Raw genomic sequence first — 14,341 nt, forward strand, 5'->3', positions numbered from 1 at the left:
TGGTAATCCACTTTACAATGTTAGTATATAACAGTTCATAATTGCCTGCTTCCTAGTTTTCACTGAAAATTTAGGCTGCATAGGAATTAATATTCTTATAAATTATGTATTACAAAGTTTTGTCTAAAATAAATTTTATGTGTAGTCAAGCTGCTAAAATGTACTAGATTTATTTATAAGTTAAAAAAAGATGAACCTTAAAAGTGTGTTGGTGCAAATTTGGCACAACAAAATTTGGTTGAATTTTTGGTCATTTCTGATTAAGAAATTGTAAAAAGACGTTTTTCTTTTACATATTTTACCTGAGGAACCAAGATTATGTGTCACATCAGAAGGAGTTTCTGGGCCTCCCCGGTGGCACAGTGGGTTGAGCGCCGCACTGTGAAGCTGTCCGCAGCCTCTGCAGTGCAGGTTTGATCCCTGCCGGCTGGCAAGAATTCCACATGGTGTGGCACACCTCTCCTGTCGTCACCGCTGCTCCCGTCAGCAGTGTATTTCTGTCCTCTGCCTGTTCTGCTCCCTATTCTGTCTCTGGTGAATCCTCTCACCCTCCTGTGCCTCTGGCCTATTCCCCAGCTCTTGTATAAAAATAAATAAATCTTTAAAAAAAAAAGTTTCTATGCTTCATGTTGGCTTTATTGGGTCTTTGATTACTTAAAAACAAATCATCTCAATATTGAAAGACTTAAGGGTTTATTCACAACTATGTACTTGCCTTTAAAATCTTTTGTCACTTTGGTTAAATAGATAGCTAAGTATTATTTTATAATGATCTGTGATCTTTCTTAAGCTAATGTTCAAACCTTTTGATATTTTATTTTTAGATTTATTTATTTATGCATACAAGAACCAGGGTATAGGCCAGAGGTGTGGGGGTTGAGAGGATTCATCAGAGACAGAGTGGGGAACAGAACAGGCAGATTGACTGAAATACATTGCTGAGGGGAGCGGCAGGCAAGTCAGGAGAGGTCTGCTGTGCCATGTGTGTAGGTCCCCGACCCGGGATCGAAATCATGCTGCAATGACTGTGGATAGCTTCATAGGTTGCATCATAACCCCTTGTGCCACTAGGGAGGCCCAAACCTTTTGACATTTTCGGCCAATTTCTCCAAATCAAATTCTGAATAAAGTCTTTTTCTTTTCAAACTTACTTTCTAGAGAATCATTAGGAAAAATGTCACCTGTAAAAGAGAGATGTTGAAACTAATTAGGGTTTATTTGATTTATTTTAAATTGTGGGGGAAGCATTGTCAAGAAGTGAAGACAAACCTTTAGATTATGTGTATGGATATATGTTGGTATATAAGTTTTTCAGAAATTGTATGAAATTCACAGAAATTGTCAGTACTCTTGGTTTCATATGTTCAGCATCATATCTGTCATAATTCCAGTTATTATGTTAAAATATTGTTTGTCACTGAAATAACCAAATTCTTTGTCAGTCACATTAGTCTAAGTTGTGTTAGATCTTTAGCCATGGCAATTTTAAAGTCTTTTGTCATTCACAGACAGTTGTTGTTTTACTCCTGATTCTTCTCTGAAAGTATTACAATCAGCTACAGGCAAGAACACTCCTTGATGGCATCATTTGAATAACTGAGACCTTGCCCCTGGACTGAGCAAGACTTCCCAGAACTAATGAAGAAGTTGATGGAGTCATTAAACTGCTAACCCAAGATCAAGCAGAACAAGAATTAATTACATGAGCCTGAATGAACAAGTGTTTTCCAGATTTAAGGAAATCTTTTTTTTTTTTTCTGTTAAGTTCTCTATAACTGAAAGCAATTTGTTGCCGTATACTTTTGTGAACAAGGATGCAACACTTTTCTCACTACCTTGCCTTCCAGAAGTGAGAAACTTAGTGAATATTTTTAATGACAATATAGCTATTTGCCTACATCTAAGAATCTATTTTGCACAAGTCCATAAGAACCTATTTTCTTTGTAATGGAATATAATTGAAAATATTGGTTATATTACACAGGCTTTAATTGGAATGTCATATTGGAGAAGGATGTATAAAATTAGTTATAAGTAGGTAGCTTTGAGATAATAAAGGTGACTCTTATGAAGTCAATGCTAATAAAATACTCTTGGGGGGGAAAAAAACCAAAACTGGCAACTGACTTAAAGGGTTCCCAGCAAGAAAGGTGAATAAGGAAGGTTACTTTCTGGTAGACCCAGAAACCTTAAAATATATCAGGAACCCCAGGAAGAGAGGAATTCAGCAGAACCTATTAATACTGAAGGCAAAATCTAGTGGCAAGTTCCTGACTTGACTTCCCAGCCTTGAGAGACTTTTAAAAGTCAAATTTGAGGTTCTTTATTGAAAAATTTATTTTTTTTAAAGATTTATCATTCCATGCATACAAGAGCTGGGGTTCAGGCCAGAGGCTTGGGGGGTGGGTGAGAGGATTCACCAGAGACAGTGGGGAACAGAACAGGCGGACTGACCAAAACACACTGCTGATGGGAGCAACCGGCCACAGCAGGAGAGGTCTGCTGCACCACATGGGCCGCCCCCTGGCTGGCTGGGGATTGAACTCGTGCTGCAGAGGCTGCGACTGCTTCATAGTGCTGTGCTCAACCCCTTGCGCCACCAGGGAGGCCCCCTTATTGAAAATTTTTGTAAAGCAAACTTAAGAGTCTATATGGCCAATCAGTATTCTCACTGCACTTATGTAAATAACCAGACCAAATTTAATACGACCAGGAAACACCATCAGATTATCATTGACCTTATTCCACCATCTAATGATGCGTTTAGCCCAACATCTAGAGATCATCTTGACTGACTGCTCTCTGGACATAAAAACTGAATTTATAGCTCATTCTACCCATTAACCTTTGTTTTTCTTTTGTTTCCATAGAAATGCCCCTTATTAAATGCCTAATTGCTCATACCATATAGAGATATAACTTAGGAGGGCATCTAAGTTATTTTTTTTTAAGATTTTTTTTATTAATACAAGAACCAGGGTACAGGCCAGATGTGCAGGAGGGTGAGAGGATTCACCAGAGACAGAGCAGGGAACAGATCAGGCAGAATGACTGAAATACACTGCTGAGGGGAGCAGCAGGCGAGACAGGAGAGGTCTGCTGCACCATGTGGGTTGTTCCAGGGCTGGTGGGGGTGGAACCGGCACTGCAGAGGCTGTGGACAGCTTCACAGCACTGCTCCCAACTGCCTGCGCCTCCTGGGATGCTCCAACATCTAAGTTAATTCTACCACCACCTGAAGTGAGACATAACTGTTTCCATGAACTGAATTATTCCCAGGACTGACAACTGGTATAGTGGGCTATGGGACAGTCTACCATTTCAGTTTCTAGACTCTGAAACTTCTCGGGAAAGTTTCACATGGGGGAGTGATGGAGTTCAGAACATGCTACATCAAATGGCACCTTGGCACTTTGACTATTTTCAGCTGAAGAAATGTGAGAAATGGCAGGTGCAGAAGGACTTTCCTACCTTCTCTTGAAGCAGGTTTTCATGTGAGAGGTGCCCTCCGTGTACTTGGAGGAAGAGAGCATCCTCTCCAAACGTGGAAGATTACCAAGAAGAATATGAACAGACATTCCTTGCTAAGTCACTTCCAGTTTACCACTCTTAGCTTGTACACTTTTTGCCCTGTCATATTTTACCATGACTCTCCACTCAGGTTTAAGTATTTATTTGGTCTTCATTTCCTCTTGAATGCTTCTGTGTCACAAAAAACTTACATTAAATAAATTTGTACATTCTTATTTTATTAATCTGTCTTTCATCATAGAAGCCCAGCTGAGAACTTAGTAGTAAAAGATTTTCCCTCTCCTGCAAGAAGCATCAAATTATTTCCAAAATAATTTTGAAAACCCCCTTTACCAGTTACTTTTATTGACTGCCCTCCTGAGTAAGAGAAACAAGTCTGAAAATCAGTGTATTAATAGGACATTAAATTTTGCTTTTCTCTGCATATCTTCTTCTGAGATAGACAGGAGGCAAGGATTATTTGTTTTGAGCGTGGAATGCCATGTATAAAGCTCAGATGAGAGCACCCTGGAAGATTTATAACATTGAGACTGAAATTGCTATGAACACGTCAAAACTTATTTCTATTGGAATTTTGCAAAGTTTATTCTGAGGATTTAATCTTCTCCAAGGACCTCAGTAGTCTTCAAAGAGATTATAATTGTATTTCATCAGTTCTCTTTAAATTTTGACTCAAAATTAGTTTTTTAAAAAATTTTAAATAAATATTAAAATGTCTGTATTAAGTTTTACTTACTCTCCTTAGAGAGCAATAAATAGTAGGGGGCATCTAGAAGTAGAAAATAACTTTAGAGCAGTGTTTATTGTATTCTTTTTTCTTTCATACAATTCTGTAACATTATTATCTACATAAGATGTATGTAGTTTTCTTTAGTCAAACACTGTTAAAAAGAATATTTTAATTGAAAAGATGCTTAACCCATATTTTTTAATAGACTAAGGTTAATGCTTTATTAAGTTAGTTTTCCTGTAGCAGGCGGGGTTAATTTAGTATTTTTGGCTGTGGTTTTCAGCTAGTGCTAATAGAAAGGATGAGCATTTCAGGGGAAACAATTGCTTGCTTTGTAAGTGGTGATGTTAAGTAATGACTAAGTACATTCAATTGCACAGCCAATATAAACTCCAGACAGATTTTTCCGTGCTTTTTCCTCAAGTGAGTCATGTGATTTGGTATTTATCACCAACTTGAATATCTTTAAGTCTTACAAACCACATAACTTGACCATGAAATCAAGCAGCTGCTTCAAAGGACTTTGTGCAAGTAGATCTTATTTTTTGGGACAATGAAAAGAAGATTGTGCAATTCATGTATGGATATTAGAACTCCGCCCCCCTCTCCTTCTGCCTTCTTTACAGTGAATTTCAATGAAAGTATTTCTGTAGTAGACTTCCACATATAGTTCCTGCCATCATCAGAGTTAGCTTTGTGCTAAGGCTAATAGACCATGACATTTTATAAAATCAAATAGCATATGTGATGTTTTAGTGAACTGGGGATAGGACTTACAGAACATTAAGTACCATCATGAAGAGACTCTAAATCTTAAGAAACAATAAAATGACTGATCATTTTTTTAACCAATTGAGTAGCAATTGTGTGCTAAGTACCAACTAGGAAAAACAGCATGGTATATGAGAAGACAGGTCTGAGAGGGTCTAAACTTCTAGTTTCTACTTGATGTCTTATTGACCTTGTAGAAGTTTCTGTACCCTCCCTGGTTTATGATAATAAATTTGTCAAATAACAAAATCCTTGTTTTATAAAATTTTCTAATGTTTAAGATCTTAATAGCTGTTATAAGAATGTTGGCTTTTGATCATAAAATGTATAGAAACTTTTTCACTAATAAAAATTTTAGAATTTTAATTAGTAGTTTTTCCATTAAGATTTTAAAATGAGGATTTTTTTAATATTTTATATAATTCTTACATCATTTTTCATTTTTGCACAATGTATGCATTTTCATTTTGGTTATATTCCCCATACAATTGCACCCCCCCCCCTTATTTTGATCCTAGTCCTTCCTCTCTCCTTCCTCCCCCACCCCGTGGTGTGTCTCTGGTTTATAGTAGCTTGTTGATTTTGATTTTTACTTTATTTAATTACTCTTTTTCCTGATCCCTTATTTAGGTTTTCTAAATTCCTGCTATAAGTGAGACCATCTGGTATTTTTCTTTTTCTTTCTGACTTATTTCACTGAGCATGATCCCTTCTAGCTCCATCTATGTTGCTGCAAACTGCATGTGTTTATCTTTTTTGATTGCTGAGTAATATTCCATGGTGTATATGTCCCACATCTTCTTGATCCAGTCATCTATTTTTGGGCATTTGGGTTGTTTCCAAAGCTTAGCTATTGTAAATTATGCTGCTATAAACATAGGGGTGTAGGCACCCTGTGGAATTACTGTTTCTGTGTCATCTGGGTAAATACCTAGGAGTGGAATTGCTGGATCATATGGAAGCTCTATCTTTATAGGTCGAGAAATCTCCACACAGCTCTCCATAGTGGTTGGATCAGTTTGCATTCCCACCAGCAATGCAGGAGAGTTCCTTTTTCTCCACAACCTCTCCAACATTTGTTGTTGCTAGTTTTTTTAATATGTGCCATTCTCACTGATGTGAGATGGTATCTCATTGTAGTTTTGATTTGCATTTCCCTGATTACAAGTGATGTGGAACATTTTTCATATGCCTGTTGGCCATTTGCATTTCCTCTTCAGAGAAGTTTCTTTTTAGCTCTTCTGCCCATTTTTTGACTGGATTATTTCCTTTGTTTTTGTTGAGTCTCATTAGCTCTTTGTAGATTTTTGTTATCAGACCTTTATCATTCGTGTTGTATGCAAAAATGTTCTCCCAGTCAGTGGGGTTTCTCTTTGTTTTTGTTATTGTCTCTTTTGCTGTGCAGAAGCTCTTTAATTTGATGTAGTCCCAGCTGTTTATCTTTGCCTTCACTATCACTGCTTTGGGCGATGTGTCTATAAAGATATCTTTGAGGTGCATGTCATGTAGTGTTTCACCTATATTTTCTTCTATGTATTTTATGGCCTCAGGTTTTATGTCTAGTTCTTTAACCAATTTGGGTTGGTTTTTGTGCATGGTGTGAGGTAGTAGTCAAGCTTCATTCTTTTGCATGTAGCGACCCAGTTTTCCCAGCACCATTTATTGAACAAACTTTCTTTGCTCAAGTGCATATTCTTTGCTCCTTTGTCAAAAATTAGTTGACCATAAATCTGTGGGTTTATTTCTGCATTTTCTATTTGGTTCCATTGGTCCATGTGTCTGTTCTTTTTCCAATACCATGCAGTTTTGATGATTATGGCTTTGTAGTATAGTTTGAAGTCTGGGAGTGTGATTCCTCTATTCCCTTCTTTCAGGAGAGCTTTGGCTATTTGGGGTTTTTGGTGCTTGCATATGAATTTCATCAATAATTGTTCTATTTCTTTGAAGAATGACATTGAAATTTTTATTGGAATAGCATTGAATCTGTATATTGCTTTTGGTAGGATGGCCATTTTAATAATGTTAATTCTTCCAATCCATGAGCAGGGGATGTCTTTCCATTTCTTTGTGTCTTCTTCTATTTCTTTTAACAGTGTTTTATAGTTTTCTTTGTATAGGTCCTTTATCTCTTTTGTTAGGTTTATTCCCAAGTGTTTGTGTTTTTTTTTTGTTTTAATAATAAAAGAGATTTTTTTTAATTTCTTCTTCTTCAAATTTATTGTTTGTGTATAGGAAGGCTACTGACTTTTGCATGTTGATTTTGTATCCTGCCACTTTACTAAACTGATTTATGAGTTGAATTAGTTTTTCTGTGGAGTTTTTGAGGTTCTCTATGTATATTATCATATCATCTGCAACTAGTGATAGTTTAACTTCTTCCTTCTCTATTTGGATTCCTTGTATGTCTTTCTGTTGTCTTATTGCTTTGGCTAGGACTTCCAGTATTATATTGAGAAGCAGTGGTGAGAGTGGACATCCTTGTCTTGTTCCAGATCTTAAAGGAAATGCTTTCAGCTTTTCGCCATTGAGAATGATACTGGCTATGGGCTTGTGATATATGGCCTTTATGATGTTGAGGTATGTTCCTTGTATCCCAAGAATTTCAAGGGCCTTTATCATTAATGGGTGTTGTACTTTGTCGAAAGCTTTCTCAGCATCTATTGATATTATCATATGGTTTTTATATTTTTGTTGATGTGTTGAATAATATTGATTGATTTTCGGATGTTGAACCATCCTTGTGTCCCTGGAATAAATCCTACTGGGTCGTGGTGAATTATCTCATGGATACATTGTTGGATTCTGATAGCTAAAATTTTATTGAGGATTTTTGCATCCATGTTCATTAGAGAGATTGGCCTGCATTTTTCTTTTTTTGTGTTGTCCTTGTTTTGTTTTGGTATTAGTGTAATGTTGGCTTCATAGAATGTGTTTGGTATTATCCCTTCCTTCTTAAATTTTTGAAAGCATTTGTGAAGGATAGGCACTAATTCATCTCTGAATGTTTGGTAGAATTCATTTGTAAATCCATCAGGTCCTGGGCTTTTGTTTTTGGGGAGGTTTTTGATTACCATTTCAATTTTGCTGCTTGTAATTGGTCTGTTTAGGTGTTCTATTTCTTCTTTATCTAGCTTTGGGTGATTGTAGAGTTGTAGGAATTTGTCCATCTCTTCTAGATTGTTGAACTTGTTTGCATATACTGTTCATAGTAGTTTCTGATTATTCTTTTGATTTCTTCTGTATCTGTTGTGATTTCTCCAAAATGAGGATTTTTTTTAGCTAATTTTGATTGCTTTTGGATACTGTTGGATTACAATTTTAATTTAAATTTAAAATTAAAATAAATGTTTTTTTAATTAGATTATAAATTTAAGTTTAAATCACAATAAGTTAAAATTGAAATCCCAAAGTTGTCTAAGAAGTCAGTTAACCAGAAAAATCTCCTGACCCATCTTACAGCTGAGGGGTTGGACTATGTTTGACCACCCCCCACCCTCAATACCAGATGGAGTGGGAATGATTTCCACAAAGGCAAGGTGGATGGATGTTTGTTTTGTCATTGCTGTTGTTTTCTTTATCGGGAAAGAGAGTTAGAAAAGCATGCTGGACAGACAGAATTATAGCTTCCTTCGTGTATTATAGACATAGTGTGGTAGATCCTTGATAGTGTATGAGATTAGATTTTTAGTGAAGTGGTAGGATAGTTGAGGTGAACTCATATTAGGGAGATAAAAGAATGGGTATTAACTAGGCTCTTCCAGAGCCTAGTTTTAAATTGAATTCTAACTTCACTTGACAAATCAGATTCAGTTTTCCTCAGAGACCCTTAGTGTACTAGAATTGGAGCCAGAAAATTATTTGTGTCACCCTCATCAAGAAATGTAATTTTTCTTTATCAATTTTCTCATGAGTGAAGTGGGGGATAGTCATTTCTGTTGTAGGTTGTTGCAATGGAGTTAAAATGTGATGCTAAGAAAGCATTTTTAAAATTCTAAAGAGCTATTTAAATATCAAGTGTCAGCAGCTGCTGCCTTGCACAGTCGCAGCATTGGGAGTGGCACAGGCTGAGAGAGAGATTACTCGAAAAGTCCAACAGGGTTAATGAAAAGCTTAGAGGGATTACACCAAGAAGGTGCAGCCACAATTTAAGGATAGTCTCGTATTTATTTAGAGAACCTGGTTCAGAGAACCTGGGCAAGCACGTGGGGAACGTACATGCGTGAGGATGCATTATGTGTGGTGCAAGCTAGAGTCCAATGACCAGGGACTGTTGCCTGGGGGGCTCCATTGTTCCCTCTGGCCAAAGCATATTATCTATATTCTCTATTTTGACCTAGCTTTCTGCTAATCTTTACAAGTAAGCTATTTTTGCTGATCTTGCTAATCTGGCCATAATACGTGCCTGCTGTTTTCAGCAGAAACTGGTTTCCCAGCATGTTCTTCATACCAGGCCTGTTGTCGGTGAGAGGTCTCCTGCTTGACCAGTACGAAACTCTGGGCACCAAGACAATAGCCCTGAGAACAAGGAGGGCTGGGTATCCTACAAACAGTAGATTATAAATCTTTGGAGGAAGGTTGTGTGTCACCAGTACCCACTAAGGCACATATCTCAAAGTTGTAAGCTCTTTGAGAGCAGACCTTGCTGTTGCACCATTGGCTTATAAAATTGTGGTTCTCTCATCTTGTTTTCTAAATGTAAAAACTTTTTTTTTTTTCTATTCACTCCTTTTTCTTAGAAGTTTGATTATCTCTTCTCCATCTTGGCAAAAAGAGTATAATGGTACATAGCACTCTGCCAGAAACTAATTTTTCACAGATTTATTCCTAAAAGTAAAGAGGCAGGAGCTCAACAACAGGATTTTCAGTCTGCCTCAAATAAAAAGGGGTAAGATGAAGGATGGGATTCTGGAGGTTACAAATATGAAAAGAAATATGTTTGGGTTAAAGTTAGATAGACAGTGAGGGATTCAGGCATCGTAGTTAAACATCCAGAAAAGGAATGTGGTCTTGGTTCAGGGGAAGGTAATCTAGACCATAATGGGACCTTCTGTCCCAGCTGGGCACTGCGCACTAAGTTTACTTCTATACCATTCAGGCTGTATGATCTCAAAATGCTGCCCTGGCTATATTTTTTTTTGTGTGTGTAAGGCAGTGTTTATATATAGATAGGTGATAATTAAGACTGTATTTTAAGACAATGCCCTGTGTTTTTGTTTTTTGGGTTTTTTTTTAAGCTAAATAATGTCTTTCAAATTAGTTTTCCTGAAATTGATCCCTTAGATGCTTAACCTGCCCCTCTTACACTTGATCCATATATTAGGCTATGAGCTACTGGACAAGCATTCAACTTCTTTTGAATTTTTTTTAAATCAGTTGTTAAATAGAATAGTACCTCACAGAGTTGTTGGGTTGAAAAATTATATATGCAAAGTGCCTAGTATAGTGCCAAGTGCACAGTAGGGATTCAGTTAGTGATGAGTATTATTTTTGATCAAGGCTTAATGTGTATTTGTATGTCAATTAGCAATAAGTTCCATCAATATAAACTATACATTTGTCAGTCTTATTGGTTTCAATTTTCTTTATACTAAATATATATTATGTTCTTTTGTAGATTTTTGGAGTGAACAGGCACAGGAATAGTTTTGTTGCATTATATGCAGTGACACAAAAGTCATATCAGCTGTCAGAAGCATTTTCATTGAAAAAAAGATAAATTTTGAAAGAATCACTTTAGTGTTACTATATTTGTATCCTTGGAAAAAAGTAATTAATGATCTTCCCAAACTAAATTGTAGTCATCCATACTAAAAGATATACCAGTTATATCACATTCACTCTGTACTGGAGTCCTCATCTCTCTATCCTTTCCATCTTTGGTGACACTATTGATTTTCCAATCCTGATCACTACTATTCATTTTGTCTTATATGATGTCTTATATGTTTTATATGAAATTATATGATATGAAAAAAGTGAATTATTTGTTACCTTAAAAATATATAAATTTTCCCAAACTATTTTAAATATATTTTGCTTAATATCAAATACATTTGTAATCATTTTAGTTATTTGGGAGGGGGAGGGGATAATTTGGAAAGAAATTGTGCACAGTGATATCAGTTTATACTGTAAATTATGTTGCTTCTAGAATTGAAATTGGCCCACCAGGCATTGTGTCTCTTTCCTAGTTGTAGACGGGCTTCATGATCTGGTCATCCTTCTACTTTCTATCTTCCAAAGTTTTGTGAACTTCTCTTTTTGTCTTTATTGTATTCTAATCTTTATCTTTAATATTTAATATTTTAAAAAATATTTTACTGTCATTTTAATGGAGTTTTGGGATTGAGTGGAGATTCAATCTATTGTATTGACAAGAAATCTTCCAATTCTTAAAAATAGTAAAATTTAAACCAAACAGCATGAAAACAAAAAGATTTGTAAAGAGGAGGTAGTTTGATACTCTGGAGAAATCCAGAGGTAAGCCTCACTTAAGAATGTCCTGTTTATCCTTTGGCATCTTTACCCAGCATCTTTATGCTTTCTATGTAATTTTTGTTAGCATATATATAACCTCTCATATTGAAATGGTCAGTTTTCCTGGCTCCCAGGAAATTGCAATCTTGTGATTACAGAAAATCCCCTGTGTCAGGAAGTTCTTGTTTTTCTAGTAAGTCATTTCTGAAAGATATCTTAGTAAATTTCTAGTCCAAAACTCATATTGAATCTAAATCAGTGGACAGTTTATCAGACAGTGCTTCTAGTTGCAAATAACAGAAAACCTAACTAACTAAAACAAAGGGAATTTATTTAGTTAACTGAAGAATTTAGAGCTATGTCAGTCTTCAGGTGCTATTTGACAAGACTCTGGCTCTGTATCTGCATTTTTTTTCAGCTCTGTTCTAATCTACCTGTTGACTTTGTTTTTAGGCTGGCTTCCCTCATGGTTGCAAAATGGCTGCAGCAGTTCCAGGTATCATATTCCATACCACATCATACAAGGAAGAGAGAGGTTCTTTCCCAGAAGCTCCCAGAAAACATCTTCTTCATATCTCAGGTTGAGGTAGGGGATATTACACTGTTTACCTTGCACCTGAGTCTCATGCTCAATTTCAAAAGTGAGGGTTGTTGTATTTCCTCCAAACATATAGGTTATTGGAGACAGGAATAGTACTCAAAAATCAGAGTAGGTTACATGACTATTGGAGAGGCAAGTACAATATCCTGTGCTTATTTTTAGTATCTCTACTCTGATCACTACACTAGCACCATAATCATCTTTATGTTGTATATGTTATACATATGCAGTAGATAGTCTTTGTTGAGATATGTTATGCATATGCAATATAAATGAATGTTGCCTAATTCTTCAAATTCCACTAGTCTTAGCCATTAATAAAATATCTTTAGCTTCATTTTAGAGTTTTTTCCTGAAAATTTGTCAATAAAATTTCTTCTCCAAGTTCTTTTGTCTCTATAGATGTTTTTATTCCCCTTTTTGAGAGTCCTTCTTAAAGGAAAACTTTTCTTCTTCCTTTCTCTCTCTTTATCCTTCTTTGCTTCCTTTTTCTTTTCTCAATGGGGCCAGAGAAGAAAAGGAGTTGTGTTCTTGCTGCTTGACAAGGTTTCTCTTCTGGGAGGGGGCGGGTCCTATGATTCCTTCTTTTACATGCTATTTCATCTTATATCCCTTTCTCTTTTCTAGATATTCCTACTAAATGACAGTAATAGCATAGAGCCTTCTTAATGTCTTACTGTTATGTGTGTTTAATTTTTGTGAGCATCATACCATTTAGTTTCTTCTTCATCCTAAGACAGTGTTCTCTGGTTGCTTTTGAGATAGTCTTTGTTGAGATATTTGGTGTTTTATGATGTAGCTTAGGGGAACATGTTACTTTGGGAATTTCTACATTTGATAATTAATTTCTTTCATCATATTCAGAAAATCCCCAGCTGTTATCTCTTCAAAGATTGTTTCCCAGCATGTAGTTCCTTTCAATAGAGTTAGCACTTCCCGAGCATGGTTATTTGTAACTGGTTTCAAGGCCAGGGTGGGAAATAGAGGTTGATCCTGGAGAATAAGTTATCTTATAAAGTAGAAACCTCTGCATCATCTTCAGGCAAAAGGAAGTGCTTATTCTGCAGGATCAAAAAGTTACTGGGAATCTAGAGATTCAAGACTATCAAATGCATCATCCAAATGTCCTTATCCTGGGTCTCAGGCCTCCATGTCTTTCTTATTGGAACCCTGATTTTGGTATAGCTGATTTTGGGTTGGAAATTGAAGCCTGAAGGTCAGCTACCCTTGTGTTAAGTCCTGGGGCCTAAGCCTCAGTTTTGGGTTGTTAGGAGATGAAAGTCTTATATGATACTTTGGAGATTCTTTGACTTTTGTACTTCACCTTCAATTGATGTTTAATCAGCCTCAGCCTTTTACTGCCTTTGCCCATTGCTTCAGTAGCACCCAGCAAGAGCCATTCTATTCCAAAGACCTTATAATTACTGATTTCCCTAAGTTCTTAAAACCTAGACGTATTTGCCACTCTATTCCAGTTCTACCAGTACTACATCTGAGATAACTGCTGGAGAAAGTTTTAATGGGCAGTGAACCATAGTGTCCACTACATAAGGGCTTTCAGGTATCCTGGTGTGTGAACTTGCCAGAAATAAAAGCCAGACCAAGCAGGTAGAACATAAATTCTTAAGTGGACTCTTTTTCCTGATAGGTAACAAGTTTGGATATGATTTCTGTGAGTCATTCAATCTTAATTTTAATCAAATCCTCAAGTTTCAAAGGAAGTATATAAATAATATCTCTGAAATGAGAGATCATGCTTTTGAGATTAAACCTAAGCTTTATTGATTTATTACTTAAAGGATTAGATACCACTTTTTGGTGATGATGATACAATTTCTATTTTTAGGAAATTTAGTAATAGGGTATCATATTGCTTGCTATTAAAAAAAAAATTTTAAGGAACTAAGCCCTGCAGCTTTGACTGATGACATTCATGAAAAAGAAGTCATGCTTAAAACTTACCTATATCTATGATTTTTGAGCCTTATAGAGATATATTTCAGGTATCATAAAAAAATCCACGTATTATGAGTGTACAATTCAGTGGTTTTTAGCATATTCACAGCTGGATGTATAGCCATCACATCTAATTTCAGAAAATTTTTAACACTCCCAAAAGAAACACTATACCCATTAGCAGTTACTCCTCATCCTACCCCTTGTCCTTTCCTTTCCACCCCAGCACTAGGCAACTATTAATCTACTTACTGTCTTTGTGGATTTGCTTATAC

General features: G+C 36.1%; 1 protein-coding gene across 5 annotated transcripts in view; it reads left to right on the forward strand.

Moving 5' to 3' along the window:
* DISP1 (dispatched RND transporter family member 1) overlaps window positions 1–14,341 on the forward strand; it is a 169,269-nt gene that overhangs the window by 13,179 nt on the left and 141,749 nt on the right. For 4 of the 5 annotated variants that reach the window (XM_054694900.1, XM_054694899.1, XM_037510261.1 and 1 more), the window contains exon 2: window positions 11,963–12,095. The exons of the other annotated variant lie outside the window; for it this stretch is intronic. The gene's annotated coding sequence lies outside the window, so the exon portion shown is untranslated. The remainder of the gene's footprint in view (window positions 1–11,962; window positions 12,096–14,341) is intronic. 5 annotated transcript variants of the gene reach the window in all.

This window comes from Talpa occidentalis, unplaced genomic scaffold (assembly GCF_014898055.3).
Source record: "Talpa occidentalis isolate TD23 unplaced genomic scaffold, MPIMG_talOcc4v2.1 talOcc4.14, whole genome shotgun sequence".
Classification (NCBI taxonomy): domain Eukaryota; kingdom Metazoa; phylum Chordata; class Mammalia; order Eulipotyphla; family Talpidae; genus Talpa; species Talpa occidentalis.